This window comes from Podarcis liolepis, assembly GCF_965112155.1.
Source record: "Podarcis liolepis genome assembly, chromosome: 3".
NCBI classification, from domain to species: Eukaryota; Metazoa; Chordata; class Lepidosauria; order Squamata; family Lacertidae; genus Podarcis; species Podarcis liolepis.
In genome coordinates this window covers 30,009,497-30,035,415 of record NC_139557.1, presented here as the reverse complement: position 1 = coordinate 30,035,415, position 25,919 = coordinate 30,009,497, and positions in this window count along the sequence as shown.

Below are 25,919 nucleotides of genomic sequence, written 5' to 3'. Positions count from 1 at the left end.
TGCAAGGTGTGGGTGATCAGTGGTGCCCACCTACTTGTGTGGTGGACAGTTGCCTAAGCTACAGGACTTCTGGTTTCTCTTCTTCAGCCTCTCTGCACACACCCCAAAATCTGTGCCGGAGGATGCAGGGGAGAAGAGAGGAGAGGAGAGGAGAGGGAAAAGATGCCCTTTTGTGCAAGCAAAAAGGGCAGTTGCTTATGGGAATGCATTAACATGATTGCATCTCTTCACTGAAACGTGAATGCAGAGAGCAAACCTTTTAAAATAGCAGCATCTTATTAAATGAGATTTACCAATGAGTGCAAGGCACCATGAGCTCTATATGTAATCTCTGGAATGTCCCTTTGATTTTGTTTTAGCCGGCAACAGTCTGCCTTGTCAGGCAGGAGGAATTATTCTTAGACTAATAATGAAAAGTATGCTCACTTGGATTGGAGCAGCACTATTCGTAACAAAAATACGAATGCCTTATATATATATTTTCCAGCCTTTGGCACATCCCTTAAGTCAATCGGAGTTCAGGACTCTTCAAAGATAAAAACCAGTGCTTATTACAGTGTTTAACCACCCGTCCACTATGTAGAAAGTTTGATAATATTGTTCTAATTAAACACCATTTATTGACGTTCACCTTCATTAAGCCAAATTAGTTCCCTTGGAAACATGCCAATAAATCAGCAGTTCCAATTAAGCATATTCTGTTCAAGCGGAGTATTCTGTCTTTCCAGAGCCAGTGACGTTAATGCTCACAGTATCCAATGAAGCCGGTGACGAACATGGAAAACTTGGCATGTACACAGCAGTCGAGGTGCCTGATATTGCAGGATTTACAGACACACTAATTGACGGAGGCTCCCAAAACTCATTATGTGGTAGGTTAAGTGTTATTACTTGGATTATTATGATTTATATTTAAAAAACCATGAAGGTTAATCACAACAAAGGCCTTAACCCTATCTTTAAATCAGACTTGACCCAAGGAGAGAAACTATTTCACCCAGATATGTTAATCCAATGGTTTTCAAATGCTATACTCTGCACATTAATTTGTCTGCTTGAGCATCTGTGACATGTTGCAGGAGAAACTCTGGCATACATGTCGAGGACAGGGTTTTTTTCCAGTCGCAGCTCACCCGAATTCAGTTCCAGCTTCTCTCAGGTGGCTGCCACTGCCATTATAAGAGAACAAGGGAGGTGTTCATGGTGAGTTCTGGCACCACTTTTTCTAGAAAAATAGCACCGGGGCACCAGTGCAGGTCTTCATTTTCACTCTCCCTCTTCTTAATTTCCTCTGGTCCTTCCCCTCAGAGGAGGGAGAGATCCTCTTCTCCCTTCCCTTAATCTCCGTGTCTCCTGGCCATCTTTACTCAGCATGCAAGTAGTTGTTGGTGCTGAGACTGATCCAATCAAAAGGTTAGAAGTCATTGAGCAGGATGTAGCCCTAAAGCCCACTGGTGGGTCCACTGTTTGAGAAACACTGTTCTGGCCGAAGCACAATATTTTTGTTGTTGTTTAGTCATTTAGTCGTGTCCGACTCTTCGTGACCCCATGGACCACAGCATGCCAGGCACTCCTGTCTTCCACTGCCTCCTGCAGTTTAGTCAAACTCATGCTGGTAGCTTCAAGAACACTATCCAACTGTCTCAGCCTCTGTCATCCCCTTCTCCTTATGCCCTCCATCTTTCCCAGCATCAGGGTCTTTTCCAGGGAGTCTTCTCTTCTCATGAGGTGGCCAAAGTATTGGAGCCTCAGCTTCAGGATCTGTCCTTCCAGTGAGCACTCAGGGCAGATTTCCTTAAGAATGGGTAGGTTTGATCTTCTTGCAGTCCAATATAACCCCTGGTAAATTTCCAAGCAGGGGTGGCCTTGCCCATTTTGCTGCCTGAGGTGAAATGGGAAGTTGCTACCACCTCCATCACCCAAGTCTCACCCCCGCAGTGGCAGTAGAGGTGGGTGGGGCATCATCCCATTCCACCACTCAAAGCAGCTGCTTCAGTCTGCCTCATGGGTGGGCCAGCTCTCTTGCCAAGGTCTGTTTTATCCAGACCCACTGAATCAACTGTGCACTCTTTCCTTAAGAAAAGTCTTGCTAGTGCCCAGATCTCCCCATCCCTAACTGTTAAACTAGGGTAAACAATATGGCAGGTGTGTGTTGGGAACCCTGCTAGGGAACTGTGTAAAACTTTGTAAATGTGTTATTTACAGTACCACAATCTGGATTAAGTAGTCAAGAGGTCCAAGAAACAAAACACAAAGAACCTGGAATCCTACCACTCCCCCCCCAAAAAAAACCTCCTCTGAGTTAGAAAACCACCAGTTTAGGTCAATATTTTTGAAGGTTGTCTTCTATTTTCCACGTGTTAAGACAATTTTATATGGTTCGTGTTATGCACATGTTATGTACGCGATTCATGGATTATACTCCTGAAGTCCCAATATATTAATGGGTTATTTTCCTGAAATCCTGAATCACGTTGCATGTCAGCAACGCTCGTTACACCATAAGGCACAAATGAATTTTTGAAAAGCCAAAAAGCCAAACAGAGGTCTTCTACGTAGAGCACCGCAGCGTGTAGCATTCTGAAAGCCCTTCCTTCTGTTTGATAAATGATAAAGTACCATTCTGGCGTGGTGATTAACCTTCAAACCTCTGGGAATCTCGGCGGGTCCTAAGATTTTATGCAGCGGTTATCAGAATAACTGAAGCAGAGCTCCTGATTGGATTCTAGAAGCAGATAGAGGGGAGTGTGTTCCCTCTGCTCAGGGCATTCAGTTCCATGCAGGAGAGCTTCCATCTTCATTTCAGCAGAGGAAGCTTATACACATGTGCATTTTGTTTCAGGGCCGGGAAGTACTCATATTACCCACAGTGCATGCAGCTCTCTTAGTCTATAGGCATGAAGAAGTGGGATCATCTTAATAGATGGTCCTGGTTGTGGGCAGGCCCTCAACCCGGTCCCCCCACCCTGGCATGGGTGGAGTAATAATAATAATAATACTAATACTAATAATAATAATAAATTTATTTATACCCCGCCCATCTGGCTGAGTTTCCCCAGCCACTCTGGGTGGCTTCCAATCAAGTGTTTAAAACAATACAGCATTAAATATAAAAAAACTTCCCTAAACAGGGCTGCCTTTAGATGTCTTTTAAAGATAGGATAGCTACTTATTTCCTTCACATCTGAAGGAAGGGCATTTCACAGGGCGGGCACGACTACCAAGAAGGCCCTCTGCCTGGTTCCCTGTAACTTGGCTTCTCGCAGTGAGATGAAAATGTGTTTATCAGGAGAAATTGTCTCTAAAATGCTGGTGAATTTTCATGTGGGTCCTTTTTGTAAAAAATAATAATAGATAGATAAATCATGAATTGCTGTGAAATGTGGGGAACCAAATTTAACATTGGGAAAAATGAGAAATTGACAGAATTTGGCAGATTTTTCCATCCCTGCTCCCAGGTAAGTGTATAGAGGATTGTGGCCCTAAACTATTTTATTTTGGGTAATAAGAATGGCATGAGGAGCATGTGAAACATAGTGAGATGAGAGAAATTTTACTAGGCACAAATGGGTGATTTTTCATGCAATATATTCTTTAACAAATTACGGCGATCCTGAAAATAAGAACCATATGTCATACCAACCAAGAGGTAAACATAGCCAATTAAAATGACTTATTTTTGGTTAATGTATCATATATTGTAACATGAGTAGGCGGCTATAACATCTATCAGAAAAGGCAGTGGTACAGCTGATGAAACTCAGCAGTGTGGAAATAGCTAGCTGTGGAAAACATATCTTTTGTCTTGTAAAATTAAGACTTAAAATTAAGACATAAAAACCGAGGGCATATTGATCTAGTAATCAAAAACTTTTCTGGGGTCTTCTGCAACTGTACTGTCAGAGCTGCTTCCAGATCCTAGCTCACAGAGGATCACGCTAGCCAGCGATCATTTAGTAAAAGTCTTTATTGAGTTACAGTTTCCATTCTCAAGCTGCTGCGTGCAACTCTACGTCTTATGGGTTAGACCGGCGAAGCTCCGTCTGAGTCTCCGCCCCTTGTACACCAACTTAATATCCTAGCCTTACTCCACCTTTTCCGCCTGACTGTTCTTCTCTGGGTCCCTCTGCCCCCCGTGGTCTCTTCCTTCCGGGATTCTTCTGACGCCGACCCCCCGGACCCTCCTGTCTCCTTGCGCCGGGCTTTAGGGCCTGGCTCCCTTTCCGGGCTGCTTACTGCGCCACCTTCCTGTGCATTTGAACTTGGCGCGCGCGCCCAACCTTCCACTTTCCGTCTGACCATTTCTTCGCTCCCTGATGGAGGTGTGGCCACTCCTGACTCGTGCCCTCCCTCCTGTTGTGAGCTGCCAGCGCTTGATACCTGGCGCCCTTCCTCTCCCCTGCTCTCTGGCGGTGACGCTGGTCCCGATTTCCAACTGCTCCCCTCTGAGTCCCCTCTGGCCCTTTCTTCCTGGGGTGTCCCCCTAGGCACCCCCCTTGCCCTGGCCACTGGTGCTCCTTTCTGTGAATCTTCTGATTCACTGGAAAGACTCGGAGATCTCGGGTCGTCGTCATCACTCATCTTTTCTTCTGCCTCCTCCCCCTCGCTCTCTGTTTCCTCCCTTGCCCTTGCCTCTGCTCCTGAACCCCTGACATGTACGTTTTTATATTCCTGCAAGTTTTTTTGTCACCTTTCCAGAGAGACTTGGCCCAGGCATTAAATGTAACAGCACTGCCTTGTCTTGTAAGTGGCGAGAATCAAGGAATAAAACGCACCCTTGTCAGTAAGCCCTCCTGTTGTTTCATTTTGCCCTACAAAGCATTTCTTTTTTATATAGTCATAGGCTACAAACATATACAGAGTTAAGTGTGCATGAACCCATTGATTTCAATGGGCTGAAGACCAACACATAAATCTGTCAAATTGTAACCACTGGTTTTTAAATGACTTTAACTCTTAGAAATGGGACGTGGGTGGCGCTGTGGGTTAAACCACAGAGCCTAGGACTTGCAGATGAGAAGGTCGGCGGTTTGAATCCCCGCGACGGGGTGAGCTCCTGTTGCTCGGTCCCTGCTCCTGCCAACCTAGCAGTTCGAAAGCACGTCAAAGTGCAAGGAGATAAATAGGTACCACTCGGCAGAAAGGTAAATGGCTCATCTCGCTTTATTGGCCAAGGGAGCCGGCGTACAGCTTCTGGGTCATGTGGCCAGCATGACTAAGCCACTTCTGGCGAACCAGAGCAGCGCACGGAAACCCCATTTACCTTCCCACCGGAGCGGTACCTATTTATCTACTTGCACTTCGACGTGCTTTCGAACTGCTAGGTTGGCAGGAGCAGGGACTGAGCAACGGGAGCTCACCCTGTCATGGGGATTCAAACTGCTGACCTTCTGATCGGCAAGTCCTAGGCTCTGTGGTTTAACCCACAGCACCACTGTGATCAGTGTAGATTAGTGTAGATCTATCAGTGTAGCCTTAAACTGAGTCAGATCATTGGTCTGTCTACTGGCAAAATGTTCAGCAAAACCCAGATGTATGGCAACAAATAACAACAGCAGCAGCAGCAGCAGCAGCCCAACAACTTTGAGATGAACAATTTTGTCCGGATTTTCACTTTTGGGAATATGGCAACTCTAGTCTAGCTCAATATTGTTTACACTGAGCGGCCACTGTTGTCCAGGGTTTCCAACAGGGATGTTCCCAGTCGTATCAGGAGATACTGGGAACTGAACCAGGAACTTTGGCATATGAAGCAGACACTCCGTTGTTGCCAGTCAGTGTGGCCAATACTGGGCTAGATTGACCAATGGTCTGGGTCTGATTCAGTCTGAGGCAGCCTCTTATGGTCCTGTGAAGCTCAGGGCCAATCGCTATAGCAACAGGGTTGTTGTGAGGGGAAAAAACAAAGGGATACTATGTACGCTGCCCCGAGCTCCTTGGAAAAACGACAGGATAAAAATATTGTTAGTGAATAAATAAATATTTGGGAAAGGGTCCCTTTCAGGCATGCCAACTCCTAGGGGCAGAGGTGTCTTCGGCCCCTCAAAAGCTGCTGGCACAGGGTGGGCCCCTTCAATGTTGAGGAGGAAGAGGAGGCCTATCGGCAAGCTAAACACTGCACAGTGCAGGTTAGTGGCTGGCTTCTCCTGAGTGCGAGAAAGGAAGTTGTGATGCGCACCAGGCGCATGATGTCATGCACACACTCCGCCCCCTGCCCCCAAATCTTGGGTGCTAGATGGCGCTTCTGGTCCCTTGTGTGATCCTTTGTGTTGGCAGTGTCACTGTAGGAGGGTAGTGAGATTGCTTGTCTGCCGCCATTACAGATCATAATGGTGTGGTTTGTTTTTTAATGTGTCAGTTGTTTAGTTGTGAAAAAATGCTTCCTCTCCACTTCTACCCACTCATATACCCCTTGCCTCCCCTTAGGGGTCAGTTTATGTGAATTTCAATGTGAACCACCCTGTTTTGCACCTCCCAGGACTAATGTTCATCAGATAATTATCCTTCTTCCATTATTGCAGTTCTTTGGGTTTTGCAATATCGTTGTCAGCTGAAGAGGGGTGAGGTACCAAACTGCATTTTAAAACATGCGCTTTAGGAAAGAGTTTGTTTAGAAATCTGTGCAATTATATAACATATATATTTAGATATTTATTTTGTGATACAATCAGTATTAAATGTGAATTTCAATATACAGTGGACGCTTGGGTTGCGAACGTGATCCGTGTGGGAGGCATGTTCGCAACCCACAGTGTTCGCAACCCGCAGTGCCGCGTCTGCGCATGCACAGTTGCAATTCAGTGCTTCTGTGCATGCACAAAGCATGATTTAGCGCTTCTGCGCATGCACGAGAGCCCAAACCCAGAAGTAACCCATATCGGTACTTCTGGGTTTGGCGCAGTGCGCAACCCGAAAATGCAGTGGCATAGCGTGGGGGTGCAGGGGGGCCGGCCGCACCGGGCGCAACATCTGGGGGTTAGGGTTAGGGGGCGCAAATCCATGGGTTAGGGGGCGCAAATCCACGGGTTAGGGGGCGCAAATTACTTGCCTTGCCCCGGGTGCTGACAACCCACGCTACGCCACTGCGAAAATGCACAGCCTGAAGTGTCTGTAACCCAAGGTATGTCTGTACATTTTTAAAAAAAAGATTGCAGATTTACTTGGAAACAGGATGGGATTGCTTTCCAAATAAAGTCACACAAAATTGGACCAGAATTGGGCCAGAAATGCAATGCTCCCTGCATCTCTTAAGCACCGCCCTTTGCTATCTTAACAGTGGGAAATAGGTTTAGCACGGTCAGTCCTGTGTGACGTTTCCCTTGCTAAATCACACACAGCGCATCATGGAATGCATGGCTGACGCCGCTGGTGAAGCAGGAATGTGAAGTTGCCGTTCTTTAACTCCCTTCGCCCTTTTTATTGCACACAATATTCACAACTAGCCAAAACAAGTGTGCTAATCGTGGAAACAGGAACAGCAATGAACAGTTGCTTCTCTTTCCCAGCACTCATGTACTCATAACTGTAATCCTAATTGGAGGCAGTAAATAAAAGGGGGATAATTAATGTTCATCAATTTTCACTAATTCCCTACTAAACTATCAGTGTCTCTCTCTGTCTCTCTCACTCACACACGGAAGGCATATGCTCTGTAGTCCTCAGTCTGTCAGAGCTTCAATGTGTGTGAGCATTCTATACTGTCACATTCGCTTTGAGCAGATAGAATATTCGCAAGCATGTCATAAAATCACACCAGCTCTGCTAATAGCTCAACGGACTCTCAGACAAACAGCTCTATGGAGAACCCCTGTCCACTTCACACTTAACACACCTCCCTGTGTACTGTATTTCAAATAAAATGCTGACTAGCGCCACCCAGAAAAAAAGCACTGACCATTTTATTGCAATTCTCTCTGTGCTCCCCTTCCTGCTCCCTTCCGCCCACTGGCAACCTATTCAGAAATCTGCAAATCCCTGAAGAATATAGCACTAATTTTCTTCCTGCGGAGGCTGCAGATTTTCTATTTGCATTCATTTACTGAAGTTTCACTTTCAAAGAAAGTTTCACTTTCATTTGAGTATGATAATGCCTTAATGTGAAAAGTCTGTGAATATGAAAAAGGTCCCTCTAGGGTGTGTTTCAGTAGCATGTTGACAAAGACACTGTTGAGGGTTGAGTGGCAGAAAGTAAGTCTTTAGTTACGAATGCTTTAAAAAAAAGTGTAATGTCAAGGAACTAACTGAACATCATATTGTTTGGCATTGACCTGATTTTTTCAAAAAATGTATTCATAAATTAAACAATTTCTGCTTCTTTCCCTCCAGGACAGGAAAAGAAAAATAATTAGGTAGCACTTTAACTTGCAAGAACATTAATTACCCTAAGCTATATGTGAAATGTTGCTGTATGCAGATGAGGAGGATTATAATCTATTCAACTTTATAAATGTCCCACACTTGCATGAGTGAGCTGTGCATAATTATTCGAGATGAGTTGAAATGGTGTGTGTGTGTGTAGTTTCACAAATATTTCATCCCAGAAAAACACTCATTTTGCCCAGCAATTTTTTAGGGAAGACTTAATACGGAGGTGAATGTTCCCATTGCCAAGACAACCCGGCTAATGCTCCCTGCCTTGCAATGTTGTGATTTAATGGGGTTCGCTCCATTGCCAACACAACTCTTTCCTGCCTTCCTTTACCATACTGAAAAGGAAGAGTATCAACCTGGCTGCCATGGTAATGTGGGAATGAGGTTTCCTCCCATGCAATGAAAGCAACACAGCTTCAATTGACATCAGAGGCATTACCAGAAAGCAAAGTACGATGGGCTGCATAGCACCATGACATTATTTCGGTCACTACGTGATCCCTGATTGCCTGGGATCGTTCAGTGAAAGAAAAATTGACCTGAATCAGAAATGGAGAGCAATGTGGTGGTAAGCAAGCCTTTTCCCATAGAAGATGTGTGGCTGTGACGTTAACATATGAGAGTGCTGGAGGGGAAATAGTTAAGCAGGTTACCCAATCAGGACCCAGGGGGGTGGAGTCAGAGGGACTATAAAACCAGCTCTGGGAGGGGCGAAGGGAGGAGTTTGTTGGGTGTTGGGTGGTCGGTTGGAGTGGGAGTGAATTGGGATAGAGTTTGGGGGTAGGTTGAGTTAGTGTAGCGAAATAAGCTGAGTCAGGAACAGTTAGGGGCTAGGAAGACAAGTAAATATCTGAGAGGTGGTTTAGTGAGTGAGAGTAGGTAGTGGAAGTTATAGGACTGGATAGGTACCCCATGATTGTAATTGACCGATACTGTTTATGAAACCACACGCTTGTTAAACTGCAATAAATAAACAGGAGTATATGTTCCAATTTAACCCTGACTGGACTCAGTATTGTACCAGGTAGGGCCTGGATGGTGGCAGCAAGAAATAAGTGGTGGCACAGGGATCAATAGATGGTGAAATGTCTGGGGACCCTGTGTGATCGCCACAGTGGTATTCTGTATTTTTTTCTATTTCTATTATTTCATTTATTTATTTATTTTATTTTAAACAAACATGGAATTTGGACTTTTCCAAGTGCCATATTATGTTTGCTCCACACCTGTGAGGAGTCAAATTTTCTATCTGGCAGTACCTGTGCCTTGGAAATCCCTGGTTATTGACATCTGGGATAGCTCAACTGGTAGAACATAAGACTCTTAATCTACCGGTGACGGGTTTGAGCCCCATAATGAGCAAAAGATTTCTGCATTGCAGGGGATTGGATAAGATGACCCTCATGGCCCCTTCCAACTCTACAATTCTATGAGGTAGGCACCCTTGCAGTACTGCTGCAGATGCCCACCTTACTCAAATCGTCCATTTCCCCAGCTAAGCTGCAAGTCTCTTTAAAACAGAGAGAGCAAACCAATCAGGTTGCAAACCTGCCAGTTTATTAATACTGGAGGCTTTTGAGCAAATACCAAATCCATTCATTGTCAAGAATATGAAGGAGGACGGCGAACAGAATGCAAAGTAGCACAGGACCATCAAAGGCAGAGCAAAGCAGAAGCTTTACCCTGGGATCTCCTGTCACAGTCTTCACACCTCCCTGTGTGTGACAGCAACTTCCGTTTGACATACTGCTGAACAAAATCCATGGGGGATCTACACACCCACCACATTTGATCCCCCAGAGTGCTGCAGTTGCTGTAAAATCTTGGGCGAAATCTCCAAGGCCTGTGACTTCCCTGCTTCCAAGAGGAAACCATTCACAATTGTGAAATGCTACCTAATCAGCATCTTAAAAAGCAGAGACATCATCTTGGTTTTCCCAGTAGTGATGTATAGAAGTGAGAGCTGGACCATAAAGAAGGCTGATCACCGAAGAATTGATGCTTTTGAATTCTGGTGCTGGAGGAGACTCTTGAGAGTCCCATGGACTGCAGGAAGATCAAACCTGGTCTTTGGTTTGGACTTGGTCTGACCCTTATGTTTCCCTCCCCTTATGGTCTTGATTTATCGGCTACTTTAAAATGAGGCTGCATTTTAAATTGCATTTTAACCAGTAAAATGGTACCTCGGGTTACATACGCTTCAGGTTACAGATGCTTCAGGTTACAGATTCTGCTTATCCAGAAATAGTACCTTGGGTAAAAACTTTGCTTCAGGATGAGAACAGAAATCGTGCTCCTGCGGCGCAGCAGCAGGAGGAGGCCCCATTTGCTAAAGTGGTGCTTCAGGTTAAGAACAGTTTCAGGTTAAGAACGGACCTCCAGAACGAATTAAGTTCTTAACCTGAGGTACCACTGTGTTTAAAATTGTTTTTTTTCTTTTCTCCACCCCCCCCTCTTTCCCCCCTATTATGTTTTTACTGTGATTTTATTGGTGTTAGCCGCCCTGAGCACGGCTCTGGCAGCGGAGGGTGGGGTATAAATATTATTATTATTATTATTATTATTATTATTATTATTATTATTATCCTATTGCAGGAGTCAAGCAAACACTGGGAAGCAAAGGCTATTGTGAAGCTACATTTTTTTAAAAATGTAGAAATAAAAATATGCATATCATTTGCCTACCTCTTAATTATGATAGGGTAAAACCAAGCAGAAGACAAACCCTATTCCCCCCATAAGGGATTATGGAAGAATGGCCCCTAAACCTATTTGATTTCAATGTGAGGCACTTAATCCAGTTTGGAGAGGCTTCCATTCCTTCAGTGTTCATCTACTTTTTACAAAAGACAGGGAAATTATAGCCACTTTTAGGTTCCCCGTTATAGTGAATGGGCAGTCCAGAGCTTTGTTGGGCTTGGATCCCAAATTACACTGGAGAGAGCGTAGAGTGGCTGAAAAACCTATCAGAATTTTTAAAAACACAGAGATAGAAGGCAAAAAGGGGGGTGGTGGAAGTATACTTCGTACAAACTTAGTATATACATCTCTCCTCACACAGGAATGTGATGCATATAATTCCTACATCCACTCTTCCCACTAAAAAACATCAAACACCCTTGAGATTGAAGGTTGCCAAATCACTACTCAGAAAAGCTAGTTCTGATTGAGCAAAAAGCTTAAACCATTAGGAAAAAAAATCTGCCCAGCATGATAGCACTATCATCTTGAGAGTGGTGATCTCTAATGCCTATTTATTTCCTGATGCTATTTTAAGACACCCATAGAAAGACTGGGGCTGCCACACAGCAGTTTATATCAAAGATCCAGTTCTTTATGACTTCCTGGAAGAGTTCTGTGTAGTTTATCCATGCTCCCAAAAAAAAGAAAAAAAAGGATGCTTCCTTTCTGTAACGGAAAAGCTGAAGTTGGCACCTGCAATGACGTAAGGCTCATGACTCACCTGCCTGAATGGAGGTCTCTTTTAGGATCAAAATGTGTCTGGAGAATAGACCTGTGAGGTCCCCAATAAAAGACCTTCTCAATGAAGCCATCGGCCCTACCACCGTACAATGCAGAGCCCTTGTGAAGGCTGAGGTGGAGCAGCTGGCCAGCAGCTTTTGCGTGAGCCCTCAGAAAAGCCACTCTCACAGCTGGAGAGAAAATAGCCCTGGCAGCATTGGCGTTCCATTATGGGAGCTGAAAAGTCCTTTTCAGGGCGGAAGGGAAACTTCACCAGCTGTCAAGTAGTCGAGATGTTTAAAGTGCACACGCACACACACCAAATAACCGACACTCACAATGGGTAGAATGCAGAGGCCATGCCACAGGAAATTAGAGCTCCTTTGGGAAATGAGGATATTGTGGGCTGATGAGTTCGCTTTTAGAAATCAATAAGTCTTTCAGTAAGTGGTGATATCAAGCACTTTTCTGTGCTCTGGAAAAAACGCTCCCTGGCTGCTGGCTCCATCTTATTCATCTCTGAGCAACCCGAAAGGATGGCAGAGATCTTAAAAAGCTGTTGACCTGTGCGCAGGTTGTAGTCCAGATATATTGATCGGGAAGATTAATGTTTCTGGGAGAGTAAGAACGGCACCGTGCAGTGCAATCAGTTCCAACCTTGTTTCCTTCTTGCCCACTTTCTGGAGTGTCCATTTATTGAGCGGGTTGTCATATAAATCAGTTTGAGCTTATGGGTTGCTGAATCCACACATTTGCTATGAAACACACGGAGATAGCAATCTGGGGAGGAAGGGAATCCATAAAATGCACCATGGATAGAATTGAAAATAAACATTTAGAGGGGGAGAAAAATCTGATTGGGTTGATAACTTTGAAGATTCCTTTATGGGAGCATTTTGCATAAACCTTAGAAAACGAAAATGCCTAGGGATGATACCATACCATCCTACTGAAAGCTGTTCTCCCCAAGAATCAGTGTAGTTCTTAAGCATCTGTAACTGTGGTAGAATCTGCTTTCACCTTGAAGGGTGCACAGTTGGTGCATGAGTTGAAACTCTGTTAAGACACTCTCCAAGCCAAGCAGCCATCTGGCTGCCCCAGAGCAATGTGGGGACCAGGAGTATCCCCAAACTGCAAACCTATGTAGAACAGGAGTGCAACCCTACATAAAACAGATTGGAGTTCCAGTCCCCAGTCGGCATTTCTACCAATCACTTCCCCGTTGTCTAGAATAACCCATATCCAATCCTTCACTGTGCCCAGATTGTGGTTCAGAATCTCTAGCGCCTCCTTGGCACCAGCTGAAGAGGGTCACCCCATCCTCTTGGGCACCAGCTGAAAATGAGAGATAGACTGATGGCACCCATGTCTATCGTTCTGGATGACCTCTCCAAGCAGTTTCATGCAGATGTTACAAAGAGTGTAGGAGACAATCACATTGGAAAATTGAGGCCAATGGCCAATAAGTCAAGTAATAGTCCTCCAGCATGACCTTCTGGGAATACCCAACCAGCTAAGGGCATAGCGACTATAAAATAGTGCCTCCAAAGCTCCCAAACCAGCTAGTTGCCCCAGTAGCCGGTGGTGCTGAAAGCCACCGAGAGGTCCAGCAGAACCAACATGAGCACACTCCTGCTGCCTAGTTCCTGGCATGAATCATCCACAAAAGAAGCCAAGGCCATTTCAGTTTTCATACCTGGCCTAAACCCAAATAGGAAAATGTCTATACAATCTGTTTCATCGTGGAAGTTTGGAGTTGAGTTGCCAGCACTCAATCCAACACCTGACTTAAAAAATGGTCGGCTACAGACTGGCCAATAATTATAAAGGATGGTGAGTTTATATACTGCATGCAGTATATAACTGTGTGTATTACAGTATACAATAATGCAGTATACAAATGCATATTTCAACTGGATATCCCTCGTGGGTAGTGGGTAAAACAAAGAATGAAGGAGGCATTTCTTTTTCACCTTTCTGTTTCCCTCTTGCACCCTCCAGATTTCTGTGTCTCAACAGGTATAGTGCATAGTGGTATACTGAACATTTCAAGGGCATTGAATTCTTTCGCAAGTGTTTCCTGTAAAAGTGGGGAGGCGAGAGAGATTGTGGCAGCAAATAACAAAAATCAAAGTACTATGTAGAGAAACTTTTCCCCCAGTGTAAGTGTGTGTGAAAGAGAGAGAGATTGCAGAAGTTAATACACTGGAAGGACTCTTAGGAGTATGAATATCTCCAGTTCTGGAGTTCGTCTGTATTCCAGGACTAACTGTGAAATCAGTACATTTGCTATTGATTTTTTTATAGAAAATTAAACACACACACACACAGAGTATCTGTTTGACAGAAATGGGAAGAACATGTGGGGGTTTTTAATCTATGAAGTTTAGTTTTTATTCATTTACATATATTACATTTATTTTAGGTGTTTTATTCAAAATAAAGTTTTGGGGGAACTAAACTGAACAGATGAAAGTAGGTAAAACCTGGTGATTTCCTCCCTCCCCTCATGAGTAGTGTTTGATGATAAAAGCATAAAAGCATAATGTGGTATCATTTTACCAAGGCACAATATGGATCATCCATATGGAGCAGAAGTTGATAATGCCGCAAAGAAGCAAAAATAAACAGAACAGATGTACTTGTAAAATCAAGTCTGCATCCACCCTTGGGTACCTGCTTCTGAGCGTTAAAACCGCCTAACTTTTATCAGATTCCGAGCCCGGCTGTACTCCTCGCTGTGTCAGAAACAGCGAATCTCCAGATCCCCAAAACACCCTTTAAGGAAGAAGTGATGTATTGAGTATATCCAAAGATAGCGTAGAAGGAGGTGCTACGCGACTAAAGCTAGCACAAGACGAGTCATATCGTAGAGCAGCATCTGGTAAGCTGATGGAACCCTATCGGATTCAATCAGAAGTTGAAGGAATTCTATTAGTTTCAGCGGGCTTTGGAGCAGGTCCCAGAATACTACGTGCAAGCAGAAGCAAGAATCTTTAACATAACATTTGGCAATTTAACATTTTTATATTTTTTATTGCATAGGCTGTGATTAAGAGCTGTTGCAATGTTGGGGAGGAATTCAAACCTGGCTGAAGCAGGGGGAGATATGAGCGTGTCAGGGACTGGGCAGAGGAGGAATGGTGAAGACCACTTCCCCAGCTTGACCTTCTTCCAGAGAAGAAGGAGACAGTTCAGAATTACAACAGGGGTTTGAGGGAGGTCACAGCTCAGAGGCAGATGCAAGGGAAAGCTGGGAAATAATGGGAGAGGAGGAGGAGGAGGAGGAGGAGGAGGAGGAGGAGGAGGAGGAGGAGGAGGAAGAAGAAGAAGAAGAAGAAGAAGAAGAAGAAGAAGAAGAAGAAGCAGAAGAAGAAGCACCAGGGGAGAGGCAGCTGACGGACTCAGTGCCCTTGGAAAGCTTTCCTGACCCCCCCTCCCAGGACTAGGCAGGCATTGAAAGTAGGAGAGCAAAGAGCTCAAAGGCAAAAGGCACTTTCCAGCACCCGTAGTGATGACTCATGAGGAAGTGGGAGAGACGAAGGGAGTGGGGTTTCACTTGGAGCAACACCATTACTCCAAGAGACTGCATTTCTAAGCCTCTCTCTGTGAATATTGAATAAAAAGCATTGGTAAGAACTTTCCTTGTCTTATCCATTCCTGGCAACCTACCATGTGGGGTTGGATCTTCTGATGCCTGACAGAGAGTGTGAGACCTCCTCCAAGTGTTTCTCTGGGGCTGACTGCCACTTAGGGGCCTTAGACCAGGGGTCAGCAACCTAAGGCCCATGGGCCACAAGCGGCCCATGGGGGTCGTCCAACTGGCCCATGGACCCCCTCCGCCTGCTCGGGGACCCCCACCACCCACTTGGTTGGCTCCCATGTGCTGTGACAAACCAGCACGGAACAGAGTGGGGGCTGCCTTCTGAAATGCTGGCTGGCTTCCCATTGGCTGCAGGAAGCTCCTGTAGCCAATGGGAAGCTGTGTGTGCCTCCTCCACCCCGGAAGGAGCACCAGAAATAGCGTTTGTGAATGCGCATGCAGGCACTCTGGCCCACCGTGGTTTCTGAGGGACCGTGAACCAGCCCAAGCCACAAAAACGTTCCTAACCCCTGCCTTAGACCAAGGAAGGCCAGGGGCCCCTAAGGAAAATTGGGACATTTTGGTATCAGATCAGAAACTGGGATATTTGTCGTCCATCCTGCAAAACAGGGACGCTTGAAGGGTCTGTTCTGAACCTGGGACCTTCTGCATGTGAAGTGGATGTTGTACCACTGAGCTGTGGTCCTTCCCGGGCAGCTATTTGGTTTCCCCAACCCATTTCTGGGCTGTTTTCTATAGAGTTGCGTGCAGATAGCCTCTAGCGATTCTGCACTCTATATGTAGAGACATTTCTACTGTAGGAGAACAAATTATCCAATGACTTCTTCAGGGTGTGGTTCATCATTAAGAGTGGCAGTGGCACAGTGTTTTCCTAAGGGTTTGTGTGTGTGTTGCTGCAAGTGGCACGAGCAACAGCTCAGCCACTACTTTGCATTCTCCACAAAGCCCAGGGCGTTATGTCCAAGCTGGTATCTTGATATGCTTGCTTTCCTCCTTGCTCCCTATTCTCCTTTCCCTTTGGTATCATGCCTATTGGATTTCTAAGCCCTCATTCTAAATGGTACATCACCTTGAGTGTTTGGGCAGGGTGACATATAAATAACAGTAGAATCTTGCCCAGTTGGTTGCAAAACCATAAGATCGTAAGAAGAGCTCTGCTGCATCAGGCCAGTTGCCCATCTAATCCAGCCTAACCCAACTAATCCAACCAGATACCTGAGAGAAATCCACAAGCAGGACCCTGGCACAAGAACAGTCTCCCATCCTGTGGATTCTACTGTGGCTAGTAGAAAGCAATAGCCTTACCCTCCATGAATTTGCCCAATCTTCTTTTAAAGTCATCCAAGTTGATGGCAATCACTGTCTCCTGTAGGAGCAAGTTCTCTCATAGTTTAACTAGGTCCTTTAGTGGGGCTTACTTCCCAATTCAAATCTTAGCCCTGCCTCAAACTTGGGTAAAATAAACAGGATTGCATTGCAACCTCTAGACTAACAGTCAAATGCTGGTGTTCTTAAGTGCCCAGGAAACGTGTTGACTCTGAACATGAGAATGTGGGATCGTTCAATCTCCTGTTCTTTGGATAATGGGAACCAAAAGAGAAGTGAGAATGTGATTCATAGTGCTCTGAACTTAAATTAGAGATTAACTGTAAGCCTAAAGGGAAATAAGTGTTGGTTGAAGGGAATCAAACTACCTTTGCATTGGCTGTGGAGGGGTGAATCATGGATAGATAGACTATTGGAAAGGTAGCCAACCTCGTGCCCTCCAGTTCTTTTGTACTACAATTCCCAGCATCCCTAACTATTGGCCATGCTGGCTTGGGCTGATGGGAATTGCAGTTCAACACAACTTGAGGACACCATATTGGCTACTCCTGGATAATATAATATAATATAATATAATATAATATAATATAATATAATATAATATAATATAATATAATAATAATATAATATATAATATAAATATAAACCACTTATGTACCAAGGTCAGTGATTATCTCAGAGGTACTGAAGGACAGCACAGGACAAGGAAACTGGGGTGCATTTACAAAAAGTACTGCTGCACACATATAGCTGGAACCTGAATAGCCCTCCATAAATTTAGTTTAACAATGGCTGCAGTATATTTTTCTGCACAAACACTGGTGCCATAGATATGCACACTGACACACACACACAGAGTCTCTTCAGCACCTTGAGTGCCACCATTGCAAAATTGTCAATCAGCTTGATGCCTCCAAACTTGCCGTCCTGTGCACACTTTCCCTGGGACAAAACCATCAACACAATGGGATTGTGATGACAGCAGTCCTTGCACTGAAGCAACGGACAACAACAAACACAACTGGTTAAAAGCACTTAGAAACAAATGGGAAGCATTTGTTTTTCTTTTTTAAGCACCTAGAGCCTATTCTAACAAAAAAGGTTTGGTTTTTTAAAAAAAGATTTTAAAAAACATGATAAATCCCCAGACAGATGTGAAATCGGAAGCTTAACAGCAGCAATTTGGGGGAGATGCATACTTAGGATGCAACATTTTTTAAATTGGACGTAAGGGTATCTACTTTTATGCTTGACAGTCAAACTGGTTACATGTCCAACAGCTGGAGGTTACTGTAGATGGGCTGTGACATAAGAGAGTAGCCACCCATCTGCTGCCTTCCCAGAGTGGAGGAGAATAAATAGCATGCCACATCCCACACACTCCAGCTGTCCCCAGCATCCAGTACTCTGCGACTTGTCTAAAAATAAAATAAGAAACTTTGCTGTTTTTCAAACAAAGGAGGAGGGGAGGGTGCTAGCTGCAGAAAGAAAGGCAGAGGGAGAGGGAAATGGGGTTGTTTTAAAGTATACCTGGGTGGTTGTTTTTTCCCCAAAGCAGGAAAGGAACAGATCCTCTTGTCCAAAACCTGTGCTTCTTGAGAAGCTTTGCCAAAATATGGTGAGTGCATTTGATAAGTTTTCTATCCTCCCTGCTTTTCCTCTTCCAAGACTGTCATTGTCAGTGCTCAGCTACAGGAAGAAAGTGCTCAGCTGAAGCCAGTGGCATAGCGTGGGTTGCCGGTGCCCGGGGACAGAGTATGCATGCACATTCAACTGCCACACGGGAGAACGCAGCCACAGAGATAAGAAAAGAAGGGTTGTTCCGTTATTTGGAGACGTCCCTTCCTGGTTTGCCTGCAGAAACCATTTTCAATGGAGCCCAGCGACAGAAGTGTGCAGCTGTACTGAGGCAGCATCAGGTGTTGAAATTTTGCACCCTCTAACAATTGTGCATTCGGGGAAACCTCCCCTGTGCCTTCCACCATGCTACATCACTGGCTGAAGGTGGGGCAGAGCCGCTACACAAGCTTGCCAGCAGGTGGATCGCTGTTGCATCTTGGGCGGGAGAGGGGATGCGGGGAGGCAATGGAGAGGTCAGCATGGTGCCAACACACCAGCAGGAATGGCAGATTGGCTCCACCAGCGCATATGCACCATGCCAGCCTCCCCCCACTCTCGGCTCTTCCTCCCTGCCTGCAAGCAACAGCAGCCCACCTGCTCCTGGTGCTCAGTGAGATGGGGCAGCAGCTTCCCTGCAGTGAAGAATTCACTGGGCCCATGAAGAATTTATACCCCTCCATCCTGTGCCAAAGCCCTTCAGTGAACTTTCACTAAAAGGTGAGGCCAGGTTAAGGGGGTTGTCTATCAGTTGCCAATCCATGCCTTGAGAAAGCATCCCATGCACTGCAATCTCTACATTTAAAACTACAGAGCTGTGCCACAAATAATGTCCCAAAATTCTCTCTCTCCCCTCCCCTCCATATTTGCAGGCAAAGAAATGGGAGGCAGGGGACATGTTTCACCAAATTTCTCCTGGGATTAAACCAGGGATATATGAAACCGCCTACTGAGTCAGAACATCAGACCATCTTGCTCAGTATTGTCCACACTGATTGGCAGTCGCTCTCCAGGGTTTGGGGCAGCAGGCTGGACAAGCTGGGGACTGAAACTGGGACCTTCTGGATGCAAAGCACATGTGCTACCACTGAGCTACAGCTCTTTCCTTCTGCAACAGTTGCTCACAGGTGGGAGTCTTTCTCTTCCCCCCCCTAAGAATTCAGTGCTGGTGGTTGGAAATGGCAGCACCGTCAACCATCTTGGCAGCCTGGTTGCCATTTTTCATCCTCCACAAAGCCCTAAGCCCTAAAGCTCATGGTTCCCAAATGCCCCCCAGTCCAGGGACCACGTGAAAACTGCTGAAAGTCTTAGCAGACCCCTTAACCATTCTTCTGCCTGCGGAAGCAATTGCCGTGAGCTGTGCTAGATTTTGTATGTTTCCTATGTGTACTTCCATTGCTTCTTTGATTTCTTTTATTGTATTAAATTTGGATTCCAATTGTAAACATTCTTTACAGACACGTTGCAGACCACCTGAACGAAGCTTGTGGACCACAGTTTAGGAAGCCCTGTCCTAGACCATTGGGCAGGGGAGGGAGCAGCTGCTCTCCCCCCGCCACCAACACACACAAATGGTGGATAATATTTGGAGAAAGTTCTGCAAAGTGGCCTTCCTTTCTAGAAGAGTGAGAAAAAAAATAATATCAATTTTCTCAAGGTAAAACCCTTTTCTGCTCAGCTCTAGTCAAAAGTTCATGACTCTGATCTGCTGCAAGAGCCCATTTGCTATGCAAGCCATGCTGATCTTCTCAGTCCATTTTCATCAGCTATGTCAACGAGAAAGGACAGGCAAAGAGATAAATACGGAGCCTGGGTGCCTTGCTGAGTGCTGGGCATATTCCATCAGTCCTTCTCACATTGGGTGGGTGAAATCTGACTCCAAAATAAATCTGGCAATAGGTTATGGGCCCATCTACCTGCCCAACAGATGGTTAACGCTATTGCCAATCAATTCTTCAGGGAAACTTAGTGCCGTTTCAAGCTTAGGATTGCTGGCTACAACCTTTACCTAAAGGCATTTGCTTTTAAATGGTCCAACAAAACAAGAGAAGAGGTGGCCACAGCTGTTTCTGTCTAGTGTGCTCCTGGTGGTTCTTCCACCCTGTGATAAACCAGCTACGTACTTCAGGCACATTTGACAAAAATGGGTTTCACGTTGTCCCCAAACAAATGAACATTAGATCTGAACTAAAACAGGGGAGCAGGATTTTTCAACATTTTCAATAGATGTGAAAATATCCTACTGGCAACAGCCAGTGGTATTTTTCGGGGGCCACACTGGGAAAGTGGTGTGTGTGTGTGTGTGTGTGTGTGTGTGTGTGTGTGTGTGAGAGAGAGAGAGAGAGGAGTATATGTCTAGAGTAAAAGAAGCCACAAAGAGCCAGTGAATAGCAATGGGCTTCTTCTACACTGTGATCTCCAGTACAATCCCTCATCCCACCATACCAGTTTCAAATACAACTTTTCTCCACTGGCTTGGAAAAGAAGCAACGTCCTCTGACTTGGGTTAGGATTACACATACGTTCAGTCCATCAAGCATCACCGTCATTCCATCTCAGCCTTAAGTAATTCCTCTACACATGCTACAGGATCCCTAATTGGCTGGGATCATTCTAAGAAGGAAAGCTTACTGAGGCAGGGGGGAGAAAGATGGTGCCAAATAGCAACCGGGGGGGGGGGGAGGAATACAGAGGCAAAAACACCTACCCCTTAACAAAGGCTTCCAAGTGAATGCCTAGCACTGCCTATTGAATATCTCTTCCTCAGCTGTTTCAGCACAACAGAGGTGTATTGATTTACGGCAAGCTACATTTAAATGATTACTTCATACATTATGATATGCTACATTACATCCTGTTTCTTTTCTACTCCTGTAGCCCAAAGACTTAACTGAAATCAGCGTGTGTCTCAGCTTCATAAAATATGCATGACTTCAGGGGGGAAATATTGTATAAAATTCACCCGCCTTGAGAAATTGCAGAGGATTTGCAGTTGATGATGCTGAAATTCACTTTTGTTTTCTAATGCAATTTCTATGTTTATCAGCCCTCTGCTCTCTGAAACAATTTAAAAAAAGGAGAATAAAACAGATTTTGAACTGGGGGGGGAAATATATTAAGTAAAGCACACAACCCGAAAGCATGATGTTCAGCTCAGAACAGCACTAAGTTATTTTCGCATTTCAGAAAAAGGGAAATCTTCGATAAGCAATTCCTGCAATGCTGTTCACATGGGCTGCTATGCTTAGGATTTGTTCCAAAAATAATTATGCATGTACATAAAGGTTAAAAGTCTTTTTGTAACTTTGGGGATCTCACCAGTCTTTCAATTCTCTCTCTCTCCTACATTAAAGGATGCTTTTCCACACATGGGCACAGGGAACGCACAGTGGATCATGTACTTGGGGCAGTTTCCTTATCAATATGCTAAATATCACTTTGGGGTGTGACTGTTGCTCTCTGCCACAAATTCACACAGGCACATTTGCAAAGTGGTCCTTTCTACTGACACATACAGGGGTATGGCAAGCGGTGCAACTCCAGATGTCATTGGACTCCAGATCCTATCATCCCTAAGCTAGCATGGTCAATGGTTAGGAATGATGGGAATTGTAGTTTCCCACCCCCATTCCTGTGGCACAATGTGTGTCTGGTTGTTAACCAGAAGGTTGGTTGTTCGAGCCCACCCAGGGATGGCTGTGAGCAGAATTCCTGCATTGCTAGATGGCCCATGGGTTCCTTCCAACTCTATTATTCTATGATTTCAGGTAATTTTCAAAGAGGTTTCCCTTGACCGTACATGTTTCCCAGTTGTGTGAAAACAAAGAGAAAGGACTAGGCAGTTAAGATGCAGCCAATGTTTGTGTTACCTGCGTATCATGGAAAACTCTAACCAGAGGAATATTGAAATTGTTGTTTGTTCTTCTTTTAAATATTTGAAAGCAGCTTCCAGAGGCATTTCTGCCCTGGTTGGCAGGGTATAAATTTACTATGAACAAAATGAACTTGGTAGTATATCAGTTCTGCTAGCGTGAGCTACCTTATTTGTTCCAGGCAGATCAATCAAACTTTTGTTTTGATTACAGAACATTATTGATTGCTTTAAAAATAGGGGAACTTCATAATATACGATGATTGCTCGAGGCAGTTCTCCAGCTATCCTTTATAAACTCTGAATATCTAAAATCACAGGCAGAAGTGGGAAAGACTCGAAATGATATGGAAAGAAGTTGGAATTGAAATAGTCTTAGAATAAAAGCACAGGAGGAGATGGAAGACTTTGCATTTCCCCCAGTTCTAGCTTTTTTTTTTTTTTTTTTTTTTTTGTAGAGGTGAACTGAACAAGAATGAGGAAATTATTCCACCAACATCTCTGCTAACAATTGGCTTTTGTCAGGGAGACACTGCTTCCTTGCCAAATGAACTGAGCTCTCAGCCTAGCCGGTCCTCTCTGGGTTGGTATATCATGAGGTACCGATTCAATAGGGAATTGGTTTTGCTGCCGGAATTCAAACTGGAACAAGCAGACGCTGCATTGAGATAAGAAATGCTCTCGCTATGCTCTGCGGATTCATTGTACGTCTGTGCAGTGTTCAGTGTGTGAAATATTCTTTGGCATCCCAGCCATATTCCACATGCCAGCAAGCTCTTGTGTGCATCTTTGTGCCGCTGCCTATAGATTAACTGCACTTGAGTGAATAGGGAAGGGGGTAAAATAAAAAAGGCCACAGAAAGTATGGGCATGGTGGAAAGAGTATGAGAAACATGAAAAGGGAAAAGGAGACTGGCAGTGTAGGTGTAAGGAAGGAAGTGACACTTATGTCTCAATCTTGGACACATTATTAGGGAGCTCTCTGTTCAGGTTATCTGTCGGTAACACAAGACTTCCCCATGTTTGGCGGCGCTATAGTGACATCTGAGGTGCTCTGGGGAAAGGGACCCCCCAATTCACTGGCCATGGCAAAGGGCAATACAGAATATGTAGGTTCCTTCGATTTACTGTCATGGATGCTTTAGCTGAGATTCCTGCATCACAGGGGATTCAACTAGATGTTCCTTGGTCGTCCCTTCCAACTCTACGATTCTATGATTCAATAATAATAATAATAATAATAATAATAATAATAATAATAATAATAATTTATTATTTGTACCCCACCCATCTGGCCGGGTTTCCGAAGCCACTCTGGGCAGCTTCCAACAAAGATTAAAAATACATTAAAATGTCACACATTAAAAACTTCCCTGAACTGGGCTGCTTTCAGATGTCTTCTAAATGTCAGGTAGTTGTTTATTTCTTTGACATCTGATGGGAGGGCGTTCCACAGGGTGGGCACCACTACTGAGAAGGCCCTCTGCCTGGTTCCCCGTAGCTTTGCTTCTCGCAGCGAGGGAACTGCCTCGGTGCTGGACCTCAGTGTCTGGGCAGAACGATGGGGGTGGAGACACTCCTTCAGGTATACTGGACCGAGGCCATTTACTAGATGTGTATCACTATATATATATATATAGTCCCGAAGAGGTTTGCAATAAAATGCAACAACAACAAATGAAACAGTGCGTAGTTTCATTGTCACAGATTCTAAGGCAGGCTACAACATACACATAGGGCTGTGTGTTGGCTCCCAAGGAATCCTGGATCCTGAAGTAAATCAGGTTCATGCGAGCCAATTTAGGATTCAGCAGAAAGGGAGTGAGGTAGCCAGATTAGGTTCACGTGGAGAAGTGACACACACGTGCCACTTATGTGTGCACATCCTTCTTCTACCTGACCACATATGCAGTCAGGGTTTCCTGTGTATGTCTGCATCTCTCTCTGCCTCCCAACCATATGCTTTTTGACTGTGTGAATTGGCTCTTCATGGTTGCACAACATCATTTCGGTATTAAATAATGTCATTTTACATCTTTCACATTTGGCTAATCATATAGGGATTGGGGTTTGTTTTCCCATGTTCCTCAGTCTGTGTGAGGGTAGCTGGATGGCAGTGAAGGTTTCTGCAGGTACAAATAAATGCTAGGCAATACTGGTCTCCAGGTCATGTGCCCTGCAATATATCACAGCAACCTGTATCGGTATTGTAGACAGCATTGACCTTTCAAACCTCTAGGGCAGAGGCTTTCAAACGGTAACCTTTGAAATCACCTCGTATCAAGGCCTTTTTTTCCAGCCGGAGTGCAGTTCTGCCACTTCTGTGGGTGCCATTGCAAGCCAGAGCTACCACCCCTCCTTGCTTCTTGCCTTTATGTACTTCTGAGAAGTCCGTTTGCCCCTGCCCCTTCCTCTGTGAACCAGCCTATTGCAGGCCGGATCCTCCTCCTACCGCCAAAACTGACCAATGGCGGCAGGAATTGGAGGGTGTTCCTCTGGGCACGGGACCAACAGACCAATAGCGGCGCTTGGCCCTACAGGGCAAGTATAAACTGCCAGCCTGCTGGGCCTTTCAGCCTCTCTCTCTCGTGTACGAGTCTACACTTTTTAAAAAAGATCTATGACTTCACTTTGCTCCTAGCCATGATTGGCCAAGCTACGGGGCAGGGCCAATCTATATTTCTTTTTCTTCAATTCATCTCCCATGAAGCAGTGGCTACAAAACGAGCGAAGGCTCGTTTGCATGAGGACCCTTCCCAGCTGCCCTAGCCATCTACCCGAATCTAAGAGAATGAGGGAGGTGGGGGCACATTTATTTGACCTGCTCCAGAACCAGAGGCACCAGCATCTGTTCAGGGCTTGTCCCAAGTCACTCAGTGACTTACTGCAACAACGTCACTACTGTAACACTGCTCACACCAAGTTAGAACATTGGACCATCTCGCTTAGTATCATCTGCGGCATCAGATAGTGACTCTCCAGGATTTCAAACAATGAGTTTGCCAGGGACCGAACCTGGGACTTTTTGCAGGCATGTAAAGCATGAGTCCTGCAGCTGAGTTACAGCCACATTGGCTTCCTGGATGTCTGCACAATCGTTGCAGTAGACTTAGCTGAGGCACTCAGTTACCAAAAAGCACTAATCAGGCCTGTTAGGTTTCACTGCAATCCCTGTGAACTTAGAACACAGTCAACATGCACCCAGTAGACCACTAGTCAGGGAAAGATCAGCATACCCTCCAACATTTCTCCGATGAGAAACAGGGATGTCCCATTCCATAATGATAACTTTACTATTTATACCCCACACATCTTACTGGGATCCCTATACAGGATTGTCTTCAAACGGCTTGGGGGGTTGGATAATGCCATATGTAAAGGGACCCCTGACACTTAGGTCTACTCGTGGCCGACTCTGGGATTGCGACGCTCATCTCGCTTTATTGGCTGAGGGAGATAGGGTACAGCTTCCAGGTCATGACTAAGCCGCTTCTGGCGAACCAGAGCAGTGCACGGAAACGCCGTTTACCTTCCCACTGGAGCAGTACCTATTTATCTACTTGCACTTTGACGTGCTTTTGAACTGCTAGGTTGGCAGGAGCAGGGACAGAGCAACAGGAGCTCACCCCGTCACAGGGATTCAAACCACCAAGCTTCTGATCGGCAAGT